Source organism: Equus asinus, chromosome 18, assembly GCF_041296235.1.
Source record: "Equus asinus isolate D_3611 breed Donkey chromosome 18, EquAss-T2T_v2, whole genome shotgun sequence".
In the NCBI taxonomy this organism is placed as follows: Eukaryota; Metazoa; Chordata; class Mammalia; order Perissodactyla; family Equidae; genus Equus; species Equus asinus.
The window spans coordinates 3,407,429-3,431,185 of record NC_091807.1 but is presented as its reverse complement, the minus strand read 5'-3'; the positions used below and the strand labels follow the sequence as shown (position 1 = coordinate 3,431,185).

At 35.6% G+C, this 23,757-nt stretch overlaps 1 pseudogene; it reads left to right on the top strand.

The window, feature by feature from the left end:
- Positions 1–3,643: 3,643 nt before the first annotated feature.
- Positions 3,644–3,766, top strand: LOC123278190 (U2 spliceosomal RNA; annotated as a pseudogene).
- Positions 3,767–23,757: the final 19,991 nt, after the last annotated feature.

The window sequence follows — 23,757 nt, the reverse complement described above, 5'->3', positions numbered from 1 at the left end:
AAGCTTTAAATACCATGCTAATGTTATCAATGTGTCAACATTTGGGCAAACACAGATTTCCTAATTCTATTTCTTGATAAAAATAGTTTATTAAAAACATTATACTTTATCAAAAGAGAATTTCCAACATACTCTCATAGTTACCAATAAGAAAATCCATAGGTCTTTTAGAAGTTACATTGCTTTTCATTTGTCTCTATAATACAAGTATGGAGCCTTCTGTAGATAATTCTGCCCCCAACACTATGTAGTTTGAATTTTTTTGGTGAACAGTGAAGGTAAATAGATATAACAATAATATGAAAAGAGGAGATACTGATATAATAGCTGGGTATACATTTCCTTTAGTATTACTGACATTCAATAAATTTGAGCCAAGATTAAATACAGTAGACAAATTATAAAAGATGTTCATTACTGCATCAAAAAGGCTTACAATAAACTTAATTTTTAATTTGTTTTGAAACATAAAAAACGTTAAACCAATTTAGGTGGTTTATTTTTTTTTATTTAAAAAGGGATTGATAAATTGATTTTAAGATTCTGTGATAGTTTCTTTCTACTTTGAAAACTGCTTTGTTTTCAAGGTTTAGACTCTGTAGATAATGGCTCCCTCTACCGGTCAAACTCTGTTGGTGACGTGTAGGTAAAGTTACTTGAATGACCCAAATTCCAAACACCAGAGATGAAAAACGTTTTGCACTTCTAAGAATGGCTGTTGACTAAATTAGTACTACTGCTAATGGTCTGGAAACAAAAAGAATTGGGCATTTGGTGATACCTTGATTCCCTGGTTTATATGCAAATCTAATTCTCTTCCAGATGTATTTATTACAAATGAACTAGAAGAGTAAAGATATTTCTAAAAATAGCAAAGATACAGTGATAACCAAAAATATTTATTGAATTACAAAAAAGTACTTTATTTTGCAGCAATTGTACCCCCTTTCTAAGCTAAATGATATCGTGGAATATCAGCTTTCTTTTTCTGAAATCCCGAATATCCTCTAGATTTTCTCCAGTTGAATAATGTTTATTTTGGACCCATACAGGTTATCTTTCAAGCAAGATTATACTTTTCCTGAATGGGAGGGATATCTCTTATACCAATAATTTAATACTCAAAATTTCAATTAATTCAAACAACTTATCTAACTTTTATAAAATTTAATACTACTGATTGTTGTTTTTTCTAATTCCAAATAGTCCACAAATTAATTTCAAACTAGAGAAAAAAGATACTGTTTCTTACTTCAATGCTGTTATGTAAGCACATTTTAGAGCACCAATAGAGCATACTAAGGGAATTTAAAAGAATTACTCTCGAGATACATGATCTTTTTCTTATTTATTTAATACACTTTTATTTATAATTTTCCCTTTTTAAATCTGGTTTGCCAAAAAATCAGGATTTTTTAGGTGATTTTCAAAAATTAGTAACTTGGCAAATCTCAATCTTTTGTTCTACTTGCCAGTAACAGTGATCAAATTCTTCTATATTAGAGGGAAAAAAAAACACAAAAAACAAGCACGAGCATGTGAAGTTATTGTCCCAGCAAAATCCACATAGTCATTACTTGCTAGATTGCCACTTGAATGTCAAATCAGGGCTCATTCAACTAGAACCATCTCAGTGATGCTCTTTAAGGTTTATAGGATCACATTTTTGCTACACCTGGCATCCTTCAGCATCCCTTCACAACGGATACTTCTGTGCTCAAATACAGAGTTTGAATTCTGCCTATCTTTGTGCAACTAATAATTTTCTTTTTCAATGACATTAATTTTTTATTCTTTTTATTCTGGCTATTTCTTAATCCATCAACAATTGCACTCCCAGAAGATTAATACACGTAATTTGCAATTGAATTTACATTTCCAGTACAATCTTCTTGGAACTTTGTAGATTCAGGGTTCCTTTTTCTGCCTCTAATCTCTTTAAAAAATTTATTACAGAAATTTTCATAATCTTCTCTTGCAAATAAAACATTGGTAACCATGTTGGTGACCACATTACATTAACCACAAGGTATACATCATCGGTGTGAATACAAGTCAAGCTTGTAAAAAAATATAAAAATTGCAAATTCCTCCATTCATAATAAAGATTTGCTCTTTTGAACATCACCCTTACAAGAGGATGTGAAAAAGCTGTTTCTATGTATAGATTATAAATCTATTGAAAATGTAATGGCCTTTGAACTTATCTAAGTGTAAAAGTATTACCATAAATGTTCTCAAAGCAAAAAAGTATTATGAGGATGAAATGGCTCTCTAGAATGAGAACTCTGGGAGCAGGTGGCTAGTGATATGAAAAAGTTTAAATGATGCTGAACATTTAACATGAGAAGTGAATAATCTTACTTTCTCCTAAGCTTTTTCTGATGGAAAAGCAGGTTCGATTCACAAAAATAGCCTTTAAATTGTAATTAAATATAAACCTAAAAGACATGTGGTTTAAAGACACCATAATGTATGAGTTAATAGTCCATTAATACTTGTCTGAATCCTATGTTTCAGTTTAGGACATATTAATGTAACTCCAAAAAATATCTTTAGAATATATATAATTTAATTGATTCAATCTTAGAATTTTGAGGAATCCTACAGGTCATTTAACCTAACTTTTATTTAGTGAACAGAAGGCTATCTAGCTAGTGTTCAAACATTTATAGTAACGCATACTTTATAGCTTTGTAAGAAATAAGTGAAGAGATATAACTTTGAGAAAGTTTATCTATATGTTGTATGAAAAAATGTCTTCTTTTAACTTCTACTAACCGGTATTCTCTTTTCCCCGGGAAACAGCTGGTGGTTTTATTCCATATTCATTCAACAATTTCTCATATGACATAATCACAAACTATTTTATTCTGGTTGCCTTTTTCTGAATGTTTCTTAGTTTGTTAATGTCTTTCTGAAAATATACAGCCAAGAAGTGGGCAATTTTTCACATGTAGTTCAGAAAAATAAACAATGTAGGGAAAACTGGATTCTTCATCATTACAAATAAATCTCTTTAGTGTGTATATTTTGTATAACATCCATATACTCAGATATATTTATAACATGTTCTTATATAAGTAAAAAAAATAAATAATACCAGTACTTAGAACAGCTTATTGGTCATGCCCATAACATTTCACAAAAATTATGTGAAATGTGGGCTATGGGGACAAGGCTGCAGAAATTGATAATTAATTATGAAGGATATTGTTGTGGGATATTAAAGAGATTCATAAGTTCTTTTAATTAAAAATGAGCCTCCAGACATGCAGTCTCCCTCCCAGAGCAGTGGCTCTACCAGTCTGTGGGCCTCCTTCCATCAATATCGTAGCTACCGTCACTTTGTAGAAACGTTTTCCTTCATAAGAATAAGTCCGATATAATTCTGCATATGAATAAGGAAAGGACAGGTGTATGATGAGGAGGGAAGAAGAAATGGAATTATCTTTGAGATTTGAATTGCTTTCACTTTGGCATTTAATAATTTCATGTACATAAGAAATAAGATATTTACCCCTTTAGCCTTTTTAGTTTCAAAGATGGTAAAGATAAATGTGTTTCCTGCTGGGAAAATTTTCAAAGAAGTTATAGAGTTTTCAAAATAGTTATAGACAACAGTGCTAAATATTTCCTTATCATCGCTTCTCAGCCTTTTGGCTAAGATCAATCGTAAATATTTCTTTATCAAATAGTCTGAGGTTTTTTTCAAACTAATCATTTGATAGAGATTACAGTTTTTTCTACAGGAAATGAGGTTTTAGATCTAAATTGTCAGTGGCACAGTGTGTCTTTACTTATTGCACTGATTGTTTATAGATCCCGCGAATGCCCTTGGAGGCAGGCATTTCAGGAAGAGGGGGAATATAGCTTCACAACCACAGTAAGTAGACGGACTTGCAACTGGAGCCTTTAGAAGGTCATAGGGACTGTGGGTGCACTTTGCTGAATTGATTTTATCTGTAAATAATTTCTGTTGAACACAACTTTTTGAGTAAGCAAATGCCAAAATCTACTCCTAGTTTTTTGTTCCATATTCACTCATTTTTATATCAAAAAGAAGCTAAATTTAATTGTTACAACATGAAATTTCAAATGACAACTTTACACGTGCCACTGAACGTGCAGAGTGAAAAGGTTTTTCTGATTTTTGGACATTAGTAGTGAAGATTTATTTTCTAACTGTTAAATTACACTATTTTACCAGATATTTATGTCTCTATGATACAAGTAAGTCTTGTTAGAGTATCCTTTTTAGAAATGTATGCAATACATATTTATATAATATTGATGATTATTACTACCATTGTGATTTAAAACTAAATGTTCATACATTTTCAGTGTCTTGTAATTATTTTAAAGACTTGTCATTAACTATGTGAAGCTTGCTTTACATGTGTACGAAATGCAAATGTTTACCAAAATGGATCATATACGTAAAATGCAAAACCACAAAATTCTACGATAACAGGAGAAAATCTAGCTGACTTTGAGTATAGTGATGACTTCTTAGATACAGCACCAAAGGCATAATCCAAAGTGGCTGTACCAGTTTTTGTTCCCACCAGCAATGAATGAGAGTTCCTGTTGCTCCACATCCTCGCCAACATTTGGTGCTTTCAGTGTTCTGGATTTGGGCCATTCTAACAGGTGTGTAGTGGTATCTCATAATCCATGGAGGAATAATTGGTAATCTAGACTTATTTAAAATTAAAAACTTCTGCTCTATGAAAGATACTGTGGAGAGAATGAGAAGACAAAGTAGTAGATTGGGAGAAAATATTTGCAAAAGATAAAGTTGTTACAGGGCTGCTGTCCAAAACATATAAAGAATTCTTAAAACTCAACAATAAGAAAACAAACAACCTGATTAAAAAAATGGGCTAGAGACTTTTCTAGACACCTCACCCAAGAAGATATACGGATAACAAATAAACAGGAAAGGATGCTCCACATCATATGTCATCAGGGAAATGCAAATCAAAACAACAATGACAAATTGAGAGATTATAAGACAACTAATATGTTTTATTAGGGTCTTCCAGCAACTAATAAATGATCACTTTTAAAATTCAGAATCTACATTATATTGAATTTCTGAAACGATGAAACATTTTAACCCTAATTCCTGAAGTATCTACCTCTACGTTCCTCTGGGGACGTGTAGGAGCATCATTATGCCTTTCCTAAAACTGAGTAGTTTTAAGGAAGGTAAAGAATATCCATTTAATAGGAAAGAAATCCTTTTTTAAGTGATATTTTCCAATATCTGATAATTATTGATAAGCTATTAATTAAATGACCATTGTTGTTGTACATGGTGAGAGACCCAAGCACGGAACAGGAAGGTGCAATAATCTTACACATGGCTTGTCTTTGAAGGATTACTTTCCCTCACAGTACTAATGGCTTGTTTCTGGATATTACTCTCCCTGCATGAGCAGAGCTCCAAGTGATCATCAAGGTCACTGCAGTGCTGAATTGGGGAAAAGTTTTCATGTACTGGTCTTTCATTTTTTAGCTGATTTCCTCATGAAACCTGATGTCACTCCCCAGCCTTTCTACAAGAATTAATTTCACATGATTGGAAACTCATCCGCATTTTGCATCAGTTGGGGCATGCCTGAGAATTTTAACCACGGAAACATACACTACCTATTGAAATCACCAGCTCCTTCCATTGGTGAAGTGAACACTGACTTCACCGAAGTCTCTCACAGGGACTCTGAAGTGGCACTGTAGGTATAGAGGAACCCAGAAGACTATAAACTGACGACAAGAGCCTCCTACCTCTAGCAATGCTCATGGAGAATGAAGATATTGTTGTACCCAGGAATAAGTGGCTTATATGGCATTATATCCACATGGATGATGAGTCTTTGATTTAAAAAACAGGTGTTTAAGTGTCTGCTTTGCTTGTTTTTAAATTACTTCTTTCAGAAACATTACAAACTTGGCTTTCGAAAATTATTAGTGTGGAATTTTTTTTAACTTTACATAATATATACCATATTGGCTTGAGTTTAGAAGTTTCTGAAATATTTGAAGATAAAGAGTGAATATTTTATTTATATCATTTATGAGCACAGAGAAAACAAATTATGATGCAGGAATCCTGAGAAATGGGAAAGGAAATTTTCAAAATATTACAGCACAGCAGTGCTAAATTTAGAGAGAGCGATAGTATACATATTAATTTTGCTTATAAAATAAGAAGGGAACATCTTTTCCTCAGACTCTCTTTTAAAATGAGAAAGCATCCGACATTTATGAGAAATAGTTTATGAAAATGATCCTTATTTAATAATGATGAACAACACTAATATTTGCCTTAAGATGCTATTTTAGCTAACCGTGCCATAACCAATTTTTTATTAATCTATTTTGTTCCGACATACATGATTTGCTTTTTCATGAAATATGATTATATAAAGAAATAAGCCATATTTTAAGAGACCTATTTGAAAAATAAATTTTGAATATCATACCAAGATAGAGATTCTGATTTAGGGCTAGCTGAAAACCAGTGTGGCACAGACAAAATACCTATTTTGGCTCCGTGATTTTAAGTCTTTGAAATAAAACTTGAAGTTAGCTAATTCATAGGCTTAAAAGACTTCAAGAATATTTTGCAGACAAGGCAAGTGTTTTTACATTTTTTTCTTGTACGTGTAATTTAGATATTCGATAGCATGTTAGTATATTAAGTACTTGTTTATATGAAAGTATTCACTAAGAGTTTCTAAAGCAATCTAATAGATTGAAATTCCTTTGGTTAATTTTAGCAATATATAACGACTGATGGTGTGAGACAAGTCAGAATATTTCAATCTATAGAGAGCTGAGCTGATTGCAGATCATTATAAAGATATTTTTATTTGTACAAAAAAGACTATTTTCCCAATATTAAAGCATATTTCCTGAGTTTTCGCTTTAGCCAACTTTATTGCACAGGAATTCTACCTGCTACACTGATATGTAAACTTGAAACAGAGCCGAATTCTACATTAAATCCTGCTGTGATACACCCTGACACAAAAGAATGCCACACATTCCTTTTCTCTCTCGATTTCTCTCTCTCTTTCTTTCTCTCTCTCTTTTTTGGAGGAGCGAAGGAGACTAACTTTCATCAGCAAAGCCCACACACAACAAGATAAGCTTTTATTTTTTTATACGTTTAGATTAAGGTGATGAAATGAATTGTTCTAAAAATTACATATTTGCCAGAGTTTTTGCTTGTTCAAAGGCCATCTATCACTTCACTTAAAAATAGTTTTAACAAAGTTTATTGCAGTCTCTTAAGTATGATAATACTTGTTTTATGCTGACTTGTTTGAGTTTAATGTATTCCAATTGTTATCCAGAAAAAAAGGCGCATAGTATTTAAGATGTTGTCTTATTCTACAAACAAAATTAATTTATATACTATCGCTCTCTAAATTTAACACTGCTGCATAGTATTTGAATATAAATATAATTAATTAAATTAGATATAAATATAAAACATTGAAAAGTTTTTTCCCTAGCAGTTCAGCTTTATGGTACACTGCTTTTCAAACGGAATGAAAGAATATTATTTAACTCCTATTATTGGCTGAGTACACAGTTGTCAGTGATGTTGTTTGCTTCGGAGAGTCTGGCACAGTCACAGATTATGCTTTCTTCGATAAAGAGGATAGAAATCCTACGTCTTTCAGAGATGTCAGTTTAGAGATAGTTGCCCGCTCAGAAACTTCCTTGGCTCTGGAGCTGAGTCAGTCCATACACACACGGTAGAAAAGAAGTCCTCTCATCAACAGTTTCCACTGGGACAAAAAAGGGGCACAGAAAAGAGGAGTATTGACTTAGAAGGATAGTACACATAACTACAGGATGCTCTCCTACAATCAAAAGAGCAGTATGGTTAAAAAACAGACTCTGGAAGCAGAGTCAGAATTATATATATGAATATATTTGAGTTACATGCCAACTTTGACCTGCCCGTTCTGATCTCAGTCACTTCCTAGCTCTGTGACCTTAGGCAGTCATTTAACCTCTCTGGACCTCAGTGTTCTCATTGGTAAACAGGAGTAATAGTCATACTACCTATGCCATAGACTTGTTATGAAGGCCAAAAGAATTAATATAAGTAAAGAACAAAGATTGGTGCCCAAAATATATTATGTACTATAATAGTTTTATGATTTATTTTCCCCAATTCTGTTCTTTTTTCTGTTTTTCACTCCTAAACTCTGAGAAATTTACCCAGAGAAAATTCTAACAGACAACAATCAAAATAACAAATACCGTGCGTGATTTCGTCCTACAACGTGCTTTAGGGGAGATTGCATTAGCTTCCAGTACTAAGAGATATACAGGCTTAATAGTAATTAGAACATATATATATATATATATATATATATATGGTTCTGCATGGAATAGGTCTAATCTCATGACATTTCTCTGTCTTAGCATTAATGTTATATGTTTTAAACTTCCGTTGTTGATTTGCATAATAAAAGAATCCTAGGACTTATATGCTCTGTTTGAAGAAAGTGCAGAATTTTTCAGAATTTGACATCACCGTTAAGTCATACACCAACTACTGGAGGCCTTCTGCAGAAACACTAGCAATGCTTTATTCTCCAGAACCCATTATGTTTATGTTAATCTTTGCAAAACACAGATTGCTACCCCCAATATCTAAAATGGTGATTTTTTTGCCTTAAGATATTTAGTTATCTAAAAGGATTGTAGTGCACATGGTCTTGTCATGGAACATTTAGATACAGGGATTTGGGGATTTTGCTTTGCATCAAGACTAGAATAACTGATGAGATTCCTGGATGAAAATTAATAATAAAAATAATAAGTGTTTCTATAAGTTGTATCTTATTGAGGGAACAATTTACTATAAAATAAAATGGAGTTAACCAATTCATATGTAAGCTATAAAGAAAATTACCAAAAATATTTTTGCTAGAAAACGAGTTTTATCTACTCTATTAGCTGTTAGTTTTCTCCTCAGTGCATAACTGGAATATGAATTAAATTTTCTATTTTAAGTGACAGAAAAACAATGAAGCTTTGATATCATTTAGTAAAAATGCAAATAATAAATCAAATTATATTTGCCTTTGTTCATTTGATCACTAATGTGATATTTCCCGAACATGATTTAGTTTACATTATTTTTATTACTATCCATAAAATGACATCTTTTGCTTATTGATATTCTGTCACAAGTGATTTTAACAACATAGTATCCATTTACCAACTATTAAGGTCTTTACTCTAATAATACATAGAAACAAAGCTTTTCCTTCATAAGGAAAATGGTCTATGAAGCTAGAAACTATAACATAATATATTTTAAAGTTATATGTCAACTTTGACCTACCTCTTAATCAAGTAATGAGTGTATTTTCATTTATTTACGATATGAAAAAGTTAAATGTAATTTTTTTCTTTTTTTTACCACCACTCTTTACCTAACAGTGTCACTTGCGATAAATAGAGATTTGGAACATGCTTACTTAAAGGTAAAAGGGAATCTGGATTGTGTTGCTCAGTTAGAGTAGGGGCTCACACTGAAATTGAAATATTAGCAGGGATTTTATTTTGCATGAAAAATTAAACTGTTTGCCAAGTAATTAGCTTTGAATGGGTGAAATATTTCCAGATTGTATATAATTTCTCCTTGTCATTCCTCTTTCTTCCTTCTTCAACTCATCATCTTAGAGGAAAATGTCCATATTTAGAACAAGTCCATTTAAACCTTGCCTGACATGTTGTCTGGCTAGTGGGAGGTGTATTGCTGTGTTTTTACACCTTGGTCAGCCTAAGTGGGGGCTCAGATGGTCAGTACTCATGTGCACAGATTTTCTGAGCTGTGATTGGTGTCTGCATCCTTAAATACACAGGATCAGAACGTGCCTGCAAGGGTACCATCTAATATCTTTATACATTCTTAAATATCAAAGACCTGCCCTCAACTGTTATCTGTAGCCCCGTAGAAATAAGAGACGTGAGAAACAAAGTGAAGCCTCCAGAAACGTTCATTCTACTGGAGGACAAAGGCCAATAAATACTTACAGTACAGCTAGTGGGTAATGTCGAACACTTACCTAACATCCACTCTTCTCCTCCCCTCTAAATAGAACCTCAATTTTCATTTTCTCATCCTCCTTTAGGTCAAGACTCCTAACGTTCTGATTAGTCTAACCCAGTATTTATCAACTGGGGGCAACTTTACCCCAGGAGACATTTGACAATATCTGGAGACATTGTTGATTATTGTGATTTATGTGGTGGCACCCAGTGAATATAAGACAAGGATGTTGCTAAACATCCTACATGGCATAGGAAATCCCCCTACAACAAAAAATTATTTGATCCCAAATATCAGTAGTGCTGAGGTTGAGAAACTCTGATGTAATGGTTGAGTATCATCTGTTTGGTTTTGAACAGGGCTCTACAAATCCTGGCTGGGCTATTAGACAAATTTCTTCCCTTTATTAACACCTTGAGGAAAGTATAATTGATACACAAAGAACTGCACCTATTTAATTTGTACAATTTGATGAATTTGAACATATTGCAAACATTCATGATAGTATCACCTCAATGTCATAGACCATCCAACACCTTCCAGAGTTTTGTTATGTCACTCTGGGGTTTTTTTCAATTTTTGTTTTTGTTTTCATTTTTGTGGTAAGAGTACTTAACATAAAATCTACCCACTGAACAAAATTTGAAGTGCACAGTACTGTATTGTTAACTACAGGCTTGGTGTTGCACAGCAAACCAGAATTTGTTCATCTAGAATAATTGGAACATTATACTCATTGAATTTCCTAACAACGTACTCAATCTTTCAGTGTCTTAGTTTCCTCATCTGTAAAATGATTATGTTAATCGTTCCTATTTAACAGAATTGTTTTAAGGGTTAAATATGTTCATACATATAAATCTCCAAGAACAGTGACTGGCATACAAAGCATTCAATAAATGTTAGCTATTATTAAGTTTTTCAAGAATCAGGGAATGAGACTGTCTAAAAGTAATGATGAAGTCTAATTGAAAATGTAAAAGTAAAGTACCATTCAAAATTCAGCTTTCTTATTTCCTTTTTTAGGTTTGTGGATAGTATACTTGCTTATGTTTGAAAGCTACATTTTGTTGCTAGTCCAAGTATCTATTATTTTGTCCCAGAATTTATTGGGTTTAGAGAAAGCTTAAGCCACTATAAGAGTAAATAAACTTGAACCCATGATTAATTTAGACATTGAAAATTTTGATTCTCTAGGGCTTGGTCAAAATATCTGTTTCACAGACTGAAAAAAAAATTGTATGCTAATCATTCAAAATATCACAGGAACATATTTGTTTTTCAGGAGTTAAGACATATTAAAAAATTCTTTATATAAAATAATATGCCAATTACAAATACTCCATCTACTTTATTCTATAATGTAAAATATCAAAGGACTTACAGAAAAAAATATAACTGTGTTCCCAGCCTTCAATAATTCATCATTTTAAAAAGATATTTTCCTGCATTGTATATGAAATAGTGAGTCTTTGCTTCACTTAACCAAAACGTTAGCCAGAAAATAAACTATAGAAAAAACATGTATATATACTACATTCTTTATTACTATATGGTAAAACAAAATTATTTTCAATGCAACCTGAGGCTTAATAGTAAATAGTAGAATCCCAAGTGACAGTGACAACTAATCCAGAGTTATTTAAAAGAGGGGTTTGTAAATATAATAAAAATATTTATGAAAATGATTGAACTGTCCTATAGAGTGAGAATGCTACACAGTTTAATAAAGCATAAGTAACATAAGCATAATTGTATTCAGAAAGAAAATAAACGTTAAAATTCTGAAGTTAATTTTAACTCTCCCCCCTGGACAGACCCATTCACTGGCTGTGTGGGTCTAGGAAGGCCTCTCAGTCCTAAGTTAGCGAGTTCTGCTGGTATGCCTGTGTGGCATCCCTTGGCCATCTTCTCCCAGAATGATCTGCACTGATGCTTTCTTTATCATTTGCAGAAAATCCTCAGTGTGTTTATACAATTGGTCAACATTCATATTAGGCACAGACTATCATTAACTCTGCGCTGAAGGTCTGCCTCCCTTTAACATGCTCAGGAAAACATATACCGCTGGTTACTTCTCCTGAAGAAGAGCTTGTCTGTCCACTTTGGTCTTCCCACTGCTCCGCTCCCCACGTCTCTCTTGCTCGCTGCCTGGTGCTTCTGTAAAGGGAGGGATTTTCTCTGGCCAGCTTCTCACACAAAGAGCGCTGTTTTCAGCTGTGTCTGGAGAGAAAGCTTCCTTCGCTGAGCACAGGCATGGACTGACACTTCCTGTGGCCCCACTCCACAGGCTCCTCCGCTGTTTGAGGAGACCGTGCTCACAGATGACGTCAGCTTCACTTTCACACACTTTTATAAGGTTTCTACACCCCCCTTAAAAAAAATATCCTGCCTCTCTGTTGAGTCTATTAAGTGCAATAAGTATTTACTGAATGAGTAAATGGTAAACAATTGCTTATTTACCCCTTCATATAACCTCTACCTGGATCGTACGCTAAATGTAATAAACCTGTGATCTAGCAAACTAAACGGCAAAATTTGAGCCTAGAATTTTTTGCTATCATAGAATAACATCACGGTTAGACACAGGATTACATTTTCCTATATTTCATGAACATTCAAAAACTGCATTTTAAAGTTACATTAAATGCTGTCAATTTTTTCCCAATAGTGTTAGAAAAATACAGAATATATATCTATATTTTATATATATAAAACGAAAATTTTATATTTTTATTGTAGAAGTATATTTTTTTTTACCTAAGGATACAGAATATTTAGCATTTGTTTGTACTTGTAGATTTCAGGATTTACAAATCTTGACCTGGGGCCTTTCTAAAATTTGAAAGGAGAAAGCCCAGTAGTTAAGTAATTCTGTAAAATTGATTCAGAGGTGCAATGTGTTTGAGAAGCTTAGATTATTTTATTTGAAGCGTGGCTGTGTTTACCCACCATTTATCCTCGGTGCATAGGCCAGTGCCGGGCACACAGTAGGCATTCTGTGCATGTTGACTGGAGAGTAAATGAATGAATGCTTTGTTTTTGAAGGCTTGGGTTAGTCTTTGAAACCAATTAGAAAGAAGTTTCAAAGACCAAGAGACAGAAGTTGCCATCTTCCGGGTTCCCCGTCTAAAGGCAGTGCTAAGCAAAGTAAACTATACTCACTGAACTTACCTTTCTTGCTGCTGAGATCAATTTCTTTCTTGAAACAGCCAAGTGGTCTGCCGTGGTTTGTCCTTGTGGGCACATGCAGAGGGTGTTCCAGCACCCATTGCTAACACAAGTCAGAGACAGCTGAAAGGAGGACGTGCCCCATGTCTTCTGCTAATTTCTCTGAGCCATAAGTGATGCACACTAGTGAAATCCAACTGTCATTCCACTATTTTTTTTGTTTTGAGGAAGATTAGCCCTGAGCTAACATCTGCAGCCAAGCCTCCTCTTTTTGCTGAGGAAGACTGGCCCTGAGCCAACATCTGTGCCCATCTTCCTCTACTTTATATGTGGGACACCTGCATGGCTTGACAAGCTGTGCATAGGTCCCCACCCAGGATCCAAACCAGTGAACCTGCGAACCTCAGGCCGCCAAAACAGAATGTGTGAACTTAACCACTGAGCCCAGCAGGCTGGCCCCTCTGTTACATTTTTTGAGGCAGGTTTTCTCTACCAGACACAGGAACTTTCAGATTAGTACAAATTGGGGCAAAAATACTTCACAAGAATTTTTCAAGCCTAAATGATATTTCTCTTTTTGCGATATTTACCACTTGTAATCTTTTTGAGAGCTGTATTTATAAATGCCAATATTTTCCCCCAAAAGATATAAAACAAACAAAAACAAATTATTAATTGTTATGTAAGCATCAGAGTTTTGTCTGATTGCAAAGGAGGCTTGACAAGGACATCACAGAGAAGCAGTTTTCCATTCATTTGTAAATTACATTTATGAAATAGATGTATTTTTAAAAAACAAATATGTGAATGAAAATTTTCTGCATGAAATAATATTTTAATGTGCTTAAGGCTGTCATTAGTAGAGGTTAGCCACGAATGTTTTTGTAGTGCTGATTGTTAATTTATCTTCATTAAGTGAATGCATTTGTGTACTAGGTTTCATTAAAAAAAGGCAAAACATACCAATACATTATATCTTGCACCCACCATGTAATATAATTGTTTTATGTATAAGTTAATTTTAGGAAGTGTAATCTCAGTATAATCAGATTAAGTATTTGTTGTTCTGTCCTCCATGATCTCATCATCATAATACCCTCCTTAGGAATCAGTGGTGTGAAGCTGACCATCATGCCAGATCTCTCAAGGTTATGGACTGGCATTCAGTTTAGATCTCATATTGTGCAGAGTGACAGTCAAACTATGCTTTGAAGGTGCTTATCTACTATTTAGGCCAACCTTAATTTCCCCTGGCCTAGGGAATACAATGACTCAACTTCCAGACTGAGGAGAGCAAGCATCGGTCCTCTAACACCTCTCTGATGAAGTGAGAGCTGATTTGACTGCAACAATGTCAAGGTCAAGAGAGAGCATTCCTACTAGACTTTTGGATAATCTTGTTTGAAATAGTGGTGCAAAACTGGTCACATATGCCCCTTTTTGGCTCTATCTAAATTTATGAGGAAGTAATATGACTTTGGGAGATAAAGTTGTTTGATATGTTCCATTCTCCTAAAAAGTAAATTAAAATAAAGCATAAACATAATATAGAAAACTAAACACAATTATGAGAACTAAAAGGATAGGAAGATTAAGAGAATAACTAGATTCTGTATCTTTGAGAAAACTTCAGTTCTCTGTGATTTTTACAGTGATGTCGGCTGTCATCTTTTGGAATATTTAGCTCATGCGTCAAAAACAATCAACTCAGTGATACTACTGACCCCTTTGGGTTAACTCTAAAAATAGAGCTAGTAGAGAATTCCATATTCCATATTAGAACAGTCTCTAAGAGTTTATTGAAGCATTCATTTTTTTCCTGTTGTTAATGACAGGCAAATGAGAGCTCAGATTTCCAGAAACATCCTCCATGATATAAAAGTTTAGGACAGGGACCTCAAATCAACTTAGGTATTCTTTAGAATATAGAAATTGACCCATGCAAGAACAGACTTTAAAGAATGAAAGTCCAAACTTGAATTACAAAAATAGATCAAACAATTATTTAAGGAAGTTACTGAAGGAAGTAACTGAAAGTTCAGAGAGAAGAAAGATATATTCTCTTTGATTGAAGCTAGCAAGACATATTGTGCTATGTTTGAATAGATGAATGTAAAACGGTGAATAAATGGATGACACAATATTTCGAATCAGGTGTTTGAGAAACCTGATTTATGCAATAATTTGGTCAAAACTTCTTTCAAAATTACTGAGTTTTCCTATCATAACTTTTAAAAATCTAAGACGACAAAAAAATAAATGTTATATGCATTCTGAAAGAAAATGGAGGAACAGAATGTTAAATGCAACAAAAGGGAGAATTCTTGAAGTAAAATGAGTTAGAGCTTTGTTAGTTTCCTTGGCATCTTCAGAGGAAAGTGGTATTCCTAATGACTGATCTCTTCCCTTTAAGCTTAAATTTTTCTGCAGTGGAGGTAAGCTGTTTTCAGTTAGGGAACAGAAATCTTTTTAGAATAAGGTACTCCTTTTCTATAACACAGTATTCACCAGGCAACCTCCTGATCTACATTTATTTATCTGAATGAACCTACTTACTTAGAAGGGACGATGGTAAGCATATGCCAAATTCTCCTACCCCATTGTAAATTACTAGCATTCTGGCTTATAAATCAATCTCTTTTAAGTATGATCACTGAGAATCAGAGCCTGATCGCACTTGGATGTACTGACAAAAGTGAGCATCGGAAAGCTGAGTCATGGTGAATCCATGAGGTTGTAACTCTCCAGTAAGGCCTGGCCTGGGCAATCAGTCGGCCTTACCCATCACGTCATCATCTAAAGGCCCACAGAGACTGTAAATTTCAAAGCCACAGTCCTGGATTGCAGAATGGGGCTGAAAGCTGTCACAGGCTCTGTGGATTTATGGAGCCAGAATACTACAGAATTAAAAAGCCAACAGCTTAGTGAGTGAACTGCAGACTAGAGCGAATGGATGGATTAATAAAAATAAATATCCATGGACTATTTCAACTGACAGATTATTAAAGCTTTCGAATGTCTTTGGGATGGATAATTTGTGCAAAGATTTAAAAAACTGAGCACTGAAAAACAAGGAAAGCCTGGCTGTGACAGAATTCTGAATTACCTAAAGTTGACATTTTTTTTTCTCCTCAGTTCCCTGATGAAGGCAACTTACAAAGCCATACTGAATGCCGCACTATATTCAGTTAGATTTTAACAAGCAAAGTGCTTTAAGAGATTCCATATGCATACCTTGTCTTTGGATCATAGAAAAAAAGCAAGTGATTCTATTTAACATAGATGACAAGAAAGTTGTTGGTATGACATCTCTCCCTGTCAGTTATTGACAGTGTTTACATAAAGCAAAACAAGACGCTTTATTTTGGGTTACAAAATCCAATTATGAGGTTGACTATGGATTTTATGAGAAAACTAAAGATACGTTTCCTAAAGTCATTTTAAGAGTAATTTTATTTATGTTTACTGATATCTAGACATAAATTAAAGTTAATCTAGAAAAGACCCAATAATTCCACACCTCAAATAAACACACCAACAGTTCAGAGGTGCTCAGAAATAATCATTTAATGCTATTGGATTGTATATTTTGAACTTCAAACAATTCTACTGCATAAATCAAAACTTTATGAGAGTATTTTGAAAGAAATAACAATTGAAAATGACTTTTAAAAATAATTATCTTTCTGTTCTATTTAGAACACGTGGTTCAAAGCCACAGTGACATAATAAGAAAATTCTTGGTCTTGCCTGGAACATAAGTCTAGCATGCAGTAGGGGCTAGATTAATGTTTATTGAATCAATAAATGTCCTGTATTTGAATCTTGATTCGACCAGTTTCTGGCTCTCTGTGACTTTGGGACTGTTATTCCGCTCTAGAAACCACAATTTTTCCATCTGATGGTTTTCAGACTAGATGGAAAGAACAGACAAATTTACTACATCGAAGTATTTTGAAGACTATGAACTTATATATCTATATATTTGAAGATTTTCATAACAATGTCTTTTAAATGCTTGCATGCTTTTCTACATATACCTAAAAACGACTATTTACCTGCTCTGAGAAGGCAGATACAAAGAGGTGCTGGCGTCTTCTTTGTCTTCTTGTTGACATCAAGTGTTGATTTATGAGATTCAAATACCTTAGTGAGTGTCTCCTTCCTCTTTGTTTCACGTACTTCTTTCCAAAGCTTCTCCCTTGCTTGAAATGAGCAATGAACTTCTCTCAAAGACATTCCTTATGCATTCTTTTTTCTAGGTTAGGTACCAGAACTATACTAAATCATAGCAGACATTTCTCTGGGTCCCGTGTACAAATGCAGTTGAGGTGTGTAGCCTCTGGCCCTGGGACCGGATAAACTCAGCAGTTAGCCCCATAGGGATGAAATGTATTCTTCCCTTTAGGTTCATAGAGTCACTAATTAAACGACAATTTAGTCCATTATGATAATAAAGAGGGGAGGTGGGAAGTTTTCAGAAAAGGTACAACAAAAGGATACAAAGGGGAGACTGCAACTGAGAAAACTGGGATCTTTCGTAAATTTTCTTAGAAGTAAGATGAAGGAAGCAAGTTCGTGGACTGATTTGACCCCGAGGAGAAGCAATTTGTTTTTCCTCTTATGATGGTGGCGGTGCCTTCAAGCTGGGATGTGATTAGGACAATCAGCGTGTGATAAGATGACACAGCAGCATAAGGAAAAGGCTTTGGCTGCTATTTATTATTTGACATTTGGTTTGGTTGAGCATTCAGACATAATTAAATGAGTAGAAAATAAAATACATGTTATGGACACAGAAGTGTGTAATCTGAACTAGGTCAGGACATGAAGCCGGGCCCAGGTGTGTGAGAGGTGGGTGAGACCTAGGAGATTCGCCAACCTCAGCCCCTGGGGTGGAGGGGTGTCGCCAGGGCAGTCCAGCGGTCCCAGCAGTGAGAGGAGAAGTGAGAGCAGTGGTTGCCAATTGAAGCTACATTTCCTTCACAGAAAAAGCCCTGTAGTGTTAAGCAAGGGGCAGGACAGGACAAGTCTAAAGATCCTTTCACATCTGTAAAATCCCTAGTGACAATAAACAACTTCTCTTAATATTGTTTCTGTAAGACACAACTTACTTCTGGAAGATCTTTAAATTGGAGCTTGTGTGATCAGGTTCTGGTACTATCTCTGTGCATGTACCAACACTGTGAAGCTCTGGCACTTCACAGGAGAAAAGCACGGCAGTATGTCTGAGCTTTCATGTATCCCATCTACTCACAAGAGATGCACGTCTCTATGGCAGAAACGCTGCCAAAGGGGTTAGGTTTCATCACGTTTGACCAATGGGAGGGGCTGCACAGAATGGGATGGTCTCCCATCTCTGAAATTGTGCTGCTTCAGCCACATGAGATTGATTTTCAAATTCTATAATGTGAGGGTCTTACACAATGCAACGTTATTTCTATCTTTCTTCTCTTTTTCCTGAAGTATTTCAGTAGGCCATGGAAAAAACAATTGTGTCTAATGTCCTGTATTAATTTCCCAGGGTTGTTGTAATAAAGCACAAAAAACTGAGTGGCTTAGGGGCTGGCCTGGTGGCACAGCGGTTAAGTTCTCACTTTCTGTTTCAGCAGTTCAGGGTTCGCAGGTTCGGATCCCAGGTGCGGATCTATGGGTTCAGATCCCAGATCCGGACATGGCACCGCTTGGCACGCCACGCTGTGGTGGGCGTCCCACATATAAAGTAGAGGAAGCTGGGCATGGATGGTAGCTCAGGGCCAATCTCCCTCAGCAAAAAGAGGGGGATTGGTGGCAGATGTTAGCTCAGGGCTAATCTTCCTCAAAAAAAAAAAAGAAAAACTGAGTGGCTTAAAACAACAGAAATGTCTTGCCTCACAGCTCTGGAGGCTGCAAGTCTGAAGTCAAGGTGTTTGGCAGGGCCTTGCTCTCTCTAACGGCCTGGAGGAGAATCCTTCCTTGCTTCTTCTAGCTTCTCAAGTTTGCCAGCCTCCTTGGCATCCCTCAGTTTATGGCTTCATCACTCCGGTCACAAGGCTGTCTTCTCCCTGTGTGTCTCCACATCCTCTCTCTTGTGTGTGTTGTTTCTGTGTCCAAATTTCCCCTTTTTACGAGGATACCAGCCATATTGGATTAGGGCCCACCCGATTGACCTCATTTTAACTTTAGCTTTACCTCTGTAAAGACCCTACTTCCATAAAGTCTGAGGTACTGGAGGTTAAGACTTTAATACATCTTCTTGGGGGACACAAGTCCGCCCACAAGAGCCACATAGTTTGCGGACTCATATTATCGCATGCTTGTTTTCCATGCTGGGGTCTCTCCCTGTGGGTGCTTTTTGCAAGATTCCAAGGTTGTAAAGTAACTGATTGTGTTTAACAAACGTCTGCTCCAGGAATTACATTTTGGGGGGTAATGACTGGCCAAGAGGACCGAGAGAGATTGTTTCCTCTTTCATTCAGCTGGTGAAAATCCAGAACACAGCCCTGGCCCAGTTGTTCACTCTCCAGTGCCACCAACACATAGGTCAGTGGAAGTAATGTTGAAGTCATGAAATACAGCAAAATGAAGGAGAGAGATCATGAACGAGGTTTCTTCAGGGACCGCTTCTGCCCTTCTGTTTTTACCATGTTGCTGCTCAGACAGAATTTCTCTTTTCTTGCCACTTTTGCTCAAAAAAGAAGTCTGACCTGGCTTTTAAAGTTACTATGAAGAGAACTTTGTTTTATGTTACACAAAAATGGCTCTAATATTAAAAGAGTAATCCCTTTTGCCTCTAAACATATGATTAACCATAAATTATCACACTAGACCCCATCACATCTTTCAAAAGCCTATTAAAAAATAAATTAACCTTTTCTCTCTAGGCTGAACTCCCCTGTTAGTATGAAAATCAGGAGTAATTCAGGGCTCTCAGCTTTTGTTATCCCAGCCATATTCCTTTGTGTTTTTCAAGTTGAGTTGTGACTGGAGAGTGAGTCATACCAGCTTAATTAATTTAGCTAAGAACCAATTAAAAGCAGTATTTTGTGCATGAGAAAGCTTGGCTGAAGTGTTTTGAAATTCAGCAGGAGCTTCCTCATTACACAGGCTTCTGTGTAGATGGCTTGTGCCATGAGGCGGGGGCACTTATTGAGTAAGGCATCCCTTAATTCCTAGTCATAAGTGAACTCACATGAGTTTTCAATTCTAAAGAGGGTGTAATTTATATTTACTCTCATAAATATATATCACACAACAAAAATTATTACCAACTTTCTTATAGTTATAACAATGTGGCAAGGTTTATTAGTAACTAAGCCATATATTTTCTTCCTTCCGTAGAATAAGTGATCTAATCATGCACTGTCAGAAGAAGATTAAAGGGAGATGAACTCTTTTTGTACCCTTCCCACTTCATTAATTTGGAGTAGAGCAATGTGACACAGTTTATTTTAAAAGTGGTGTGTTCTAAAAGTAGTGCGGTTTAAAGTAGTGTGGTCTTCATATTTTTACTCCATAGAAGTAGATGTTTAGACAAAGCCCTAACACTCAGGTCTCCTCACCAAGTTCTCTAGGTTCCTGTGTGTTATTTGTACCCATGTGTGCCGTGAGTCCCACACATGAACAATGGACCCGAGGGAAGGGGAGCAAAGCCTTGGACCGTGAACTGGCTGATCTAAGGCAGGGACTAGCAAACGTTCCCTGTAAAGAGACAGGAAGTATTTTAGGTTTTGTGGACCAGACGTCTCTGTCTCTGTCACAGCTAATCAACTCTCCAGTTGCAGCATGCAAACCGCCATTGGTAATACACAACCTCATGGACGTGGCCATGTTCCAATAAAACTTTATTTACAAAAACAGGAGAAAGACTGAATTTAGCCCGTGGACAATGATTTTCCAACCCCTGATGAAGGGGGAGTAATGGCACTGACACTTGATGGGAGGGCAAGTCTTTCACCCCTTGGGTGCTGCGCCTCCTTGTCCTAAACAGAGCAGTTAGACGAAGGAAGCCAGACAGTCTCGGTAGCTTTGCATTTCTAGGTTCATGTAGAGAGACGGTCTCTAGAAATAGCTCCAAGGATAGCTCTAGAGCCCGGCAGCTGATTCTCCAGTGTCTTCTTTAAAAAAAGTCAGTGAGGGAAAACATAGGAACTTCTTTCTTTGCATATGAGTTTTACCTAGATTAAAAATAAAGAATTGAGAACAATTATGACGTTAATACTTCTGAATTCTCTTTTCTCTAGAGGCCATGTACTCTGTTGAAGGAGAAAGGTAAATATAACTATTTAGGAAGATTTCAAAGAACCACTTACTTTGGAGTTAGAAACGGACTTTTCAGATTTGCAGCGAGACTGAGTGTTAGAGACACAAATGCAGGCAAAAGGCCACGAGGCTAGCAAGTCACTCTTATATAACCGTGCTTTTTTTTTTTTTTTTTTTTTTTTTTTTTCTGAAGGGGTAAACTTCACTGGGAAAATTCTCTTTGCTGGAACACCTCCTCACCCGGCAACGTAGACTAAATGGGGCATTGCTCTCTAGTGATTTCCCAACATAGCCTCTGTAACTAAATGTGGCCTCAGGCAGGTCTACAAACAGGAGGATCCCTGAATGTTTAATTGTTGCTTGAATGATTTTCCATGGTCGTTACACAGGGATCAGAATTTCTTCTTTACTTGATGTTACTTTAAATAACCCCCTTGTATAGTGTCTTTTCAGCTTATCAGAATTAGTCACCCATGGTAAGAATGTCATAAAATGTCCACACTGAGACTCATTCCCTTACGGTGTGACTCAAAACCATAAATACCCCAGCAATCAGCCCTCATTACTCAGTCCCACTGGGCTTAGGTTCTTGCATGTATAAATTCCACTCATGTTTAGAGTTTCTTTACCACCTTTACTTTGAACCTCATCCTTAATGAAGCTCCCTCTCATAGCTCTGAGTAACTAGAATTCTATGTGTTTTACCTGCCACCCTCCACATGAGCTGGAACTGTTCTCTGTGAGATGATTCAAATAGTAGTTCGACTGGGGTCCATTCAAAGAATTCTTCTACCATAGGCTTTTTTCTTCCTTAAACATAAGATCCATTACTAACATCCTTTTAAGTGGTACAAGGGAGTCAGCTATACGATTTGACCTATTGCCTTCTCTTTGTCAAAAGCAGAATACGTAAAAATAAGTTAAAATTGGTTACTAAACACTTGGCCAGACCAGTAAATACTGAGTATTCATAATGTCTTTGTGTTTCACAACCAGGAGGAGATAGAGAGAATAATTTAATTACAGGATACTCTGTGGCATGTATTTTGTGGCTAAATTGCATAAGCCACAAAGTCTGGTTTACCCCTCCATCCCCCAACTATTATAAAATTTGATTTTATCGCCACTTGATCAGATAAATGTCTCTGGCCAAATGTAGATCCCTATTCTACCAGAAAGCTTTCTTTAATGTAACTCTTATTTATCCTACTAATGTCTTCAATCTGTGACCACTTTAACTGATAATGCTTAAAGAATTGAGATGGTTTGAATATATCTACCCAGCCATTTGTTTCATTTATATAGTTATTCACTGGCTTCACTCTCGCATCATTAAAACTCAAGTTTTTATAAAAATCGCAGAAGTAGGGGCTGCCCCGTGGCTGAGTGGTTCAGTCGCACGCTCTGCTACAGGCGGCCCAGTGTTTCATTGGTTCGAATCCTGAGCGCGGACATGGCACTGCTCATCAAACCACGCTGAGGCAGCGTCCCACATGCCACAACTAGAAGGACCCACAACGAAGAATATACAACTACGTACTGGGGGGCTTTGGGGAGAAAAAGAAAAAAATAAGATCTTTAAAACTCGCAGAAGTATTGTAAAATATGGACAAAGTTGTAAATATTGAAATATTGGTTGAAGATTCCATCTCTGTAAAGAATGTCAAGTTATTTGAATAGTCCTTTGGGTCTTTGTTCAAGATGGCTTAAAATTCTTCAAATTGTTCAGTCCACTTAATTTTACAAGAATTCTTTAAAGACTCTAAAGTTCTATTGCACATTCTATCAGATAGAGTGTTATTAGAGAGAAAATATTAGACAGATAGATAAGGGATAGACACATAATACATACATACGTATATACATCCATCCATCCATCCATAGATGATAGATACATAGAGATATATTTAGATAGATAGGAATTACAGTAAAAATTGAATCTAGCTGACAAGGAGAAAATAGAACAGCGAAGGTAGAGGGAGGAGGTCCTCATTGACATTTGATACGGAATGTCCACGATATTATCTACGAATGCAAATATACTGCAATTTACAAATAGACTCTGTTCATTCTTTCTCAGTTTCATAAGTAATACTACCCTGACCTGATTATATAATGTTCGAAAGTACATCATATAATAATTAGTAATGAAATAGGTAATAAAAATATTTTGATATAACTAAGCCATTTTCAGATCCCCAGAAATCTTAATAATCCAATATTTGAAAGAGGAATGAGAATAAAACAAAAAA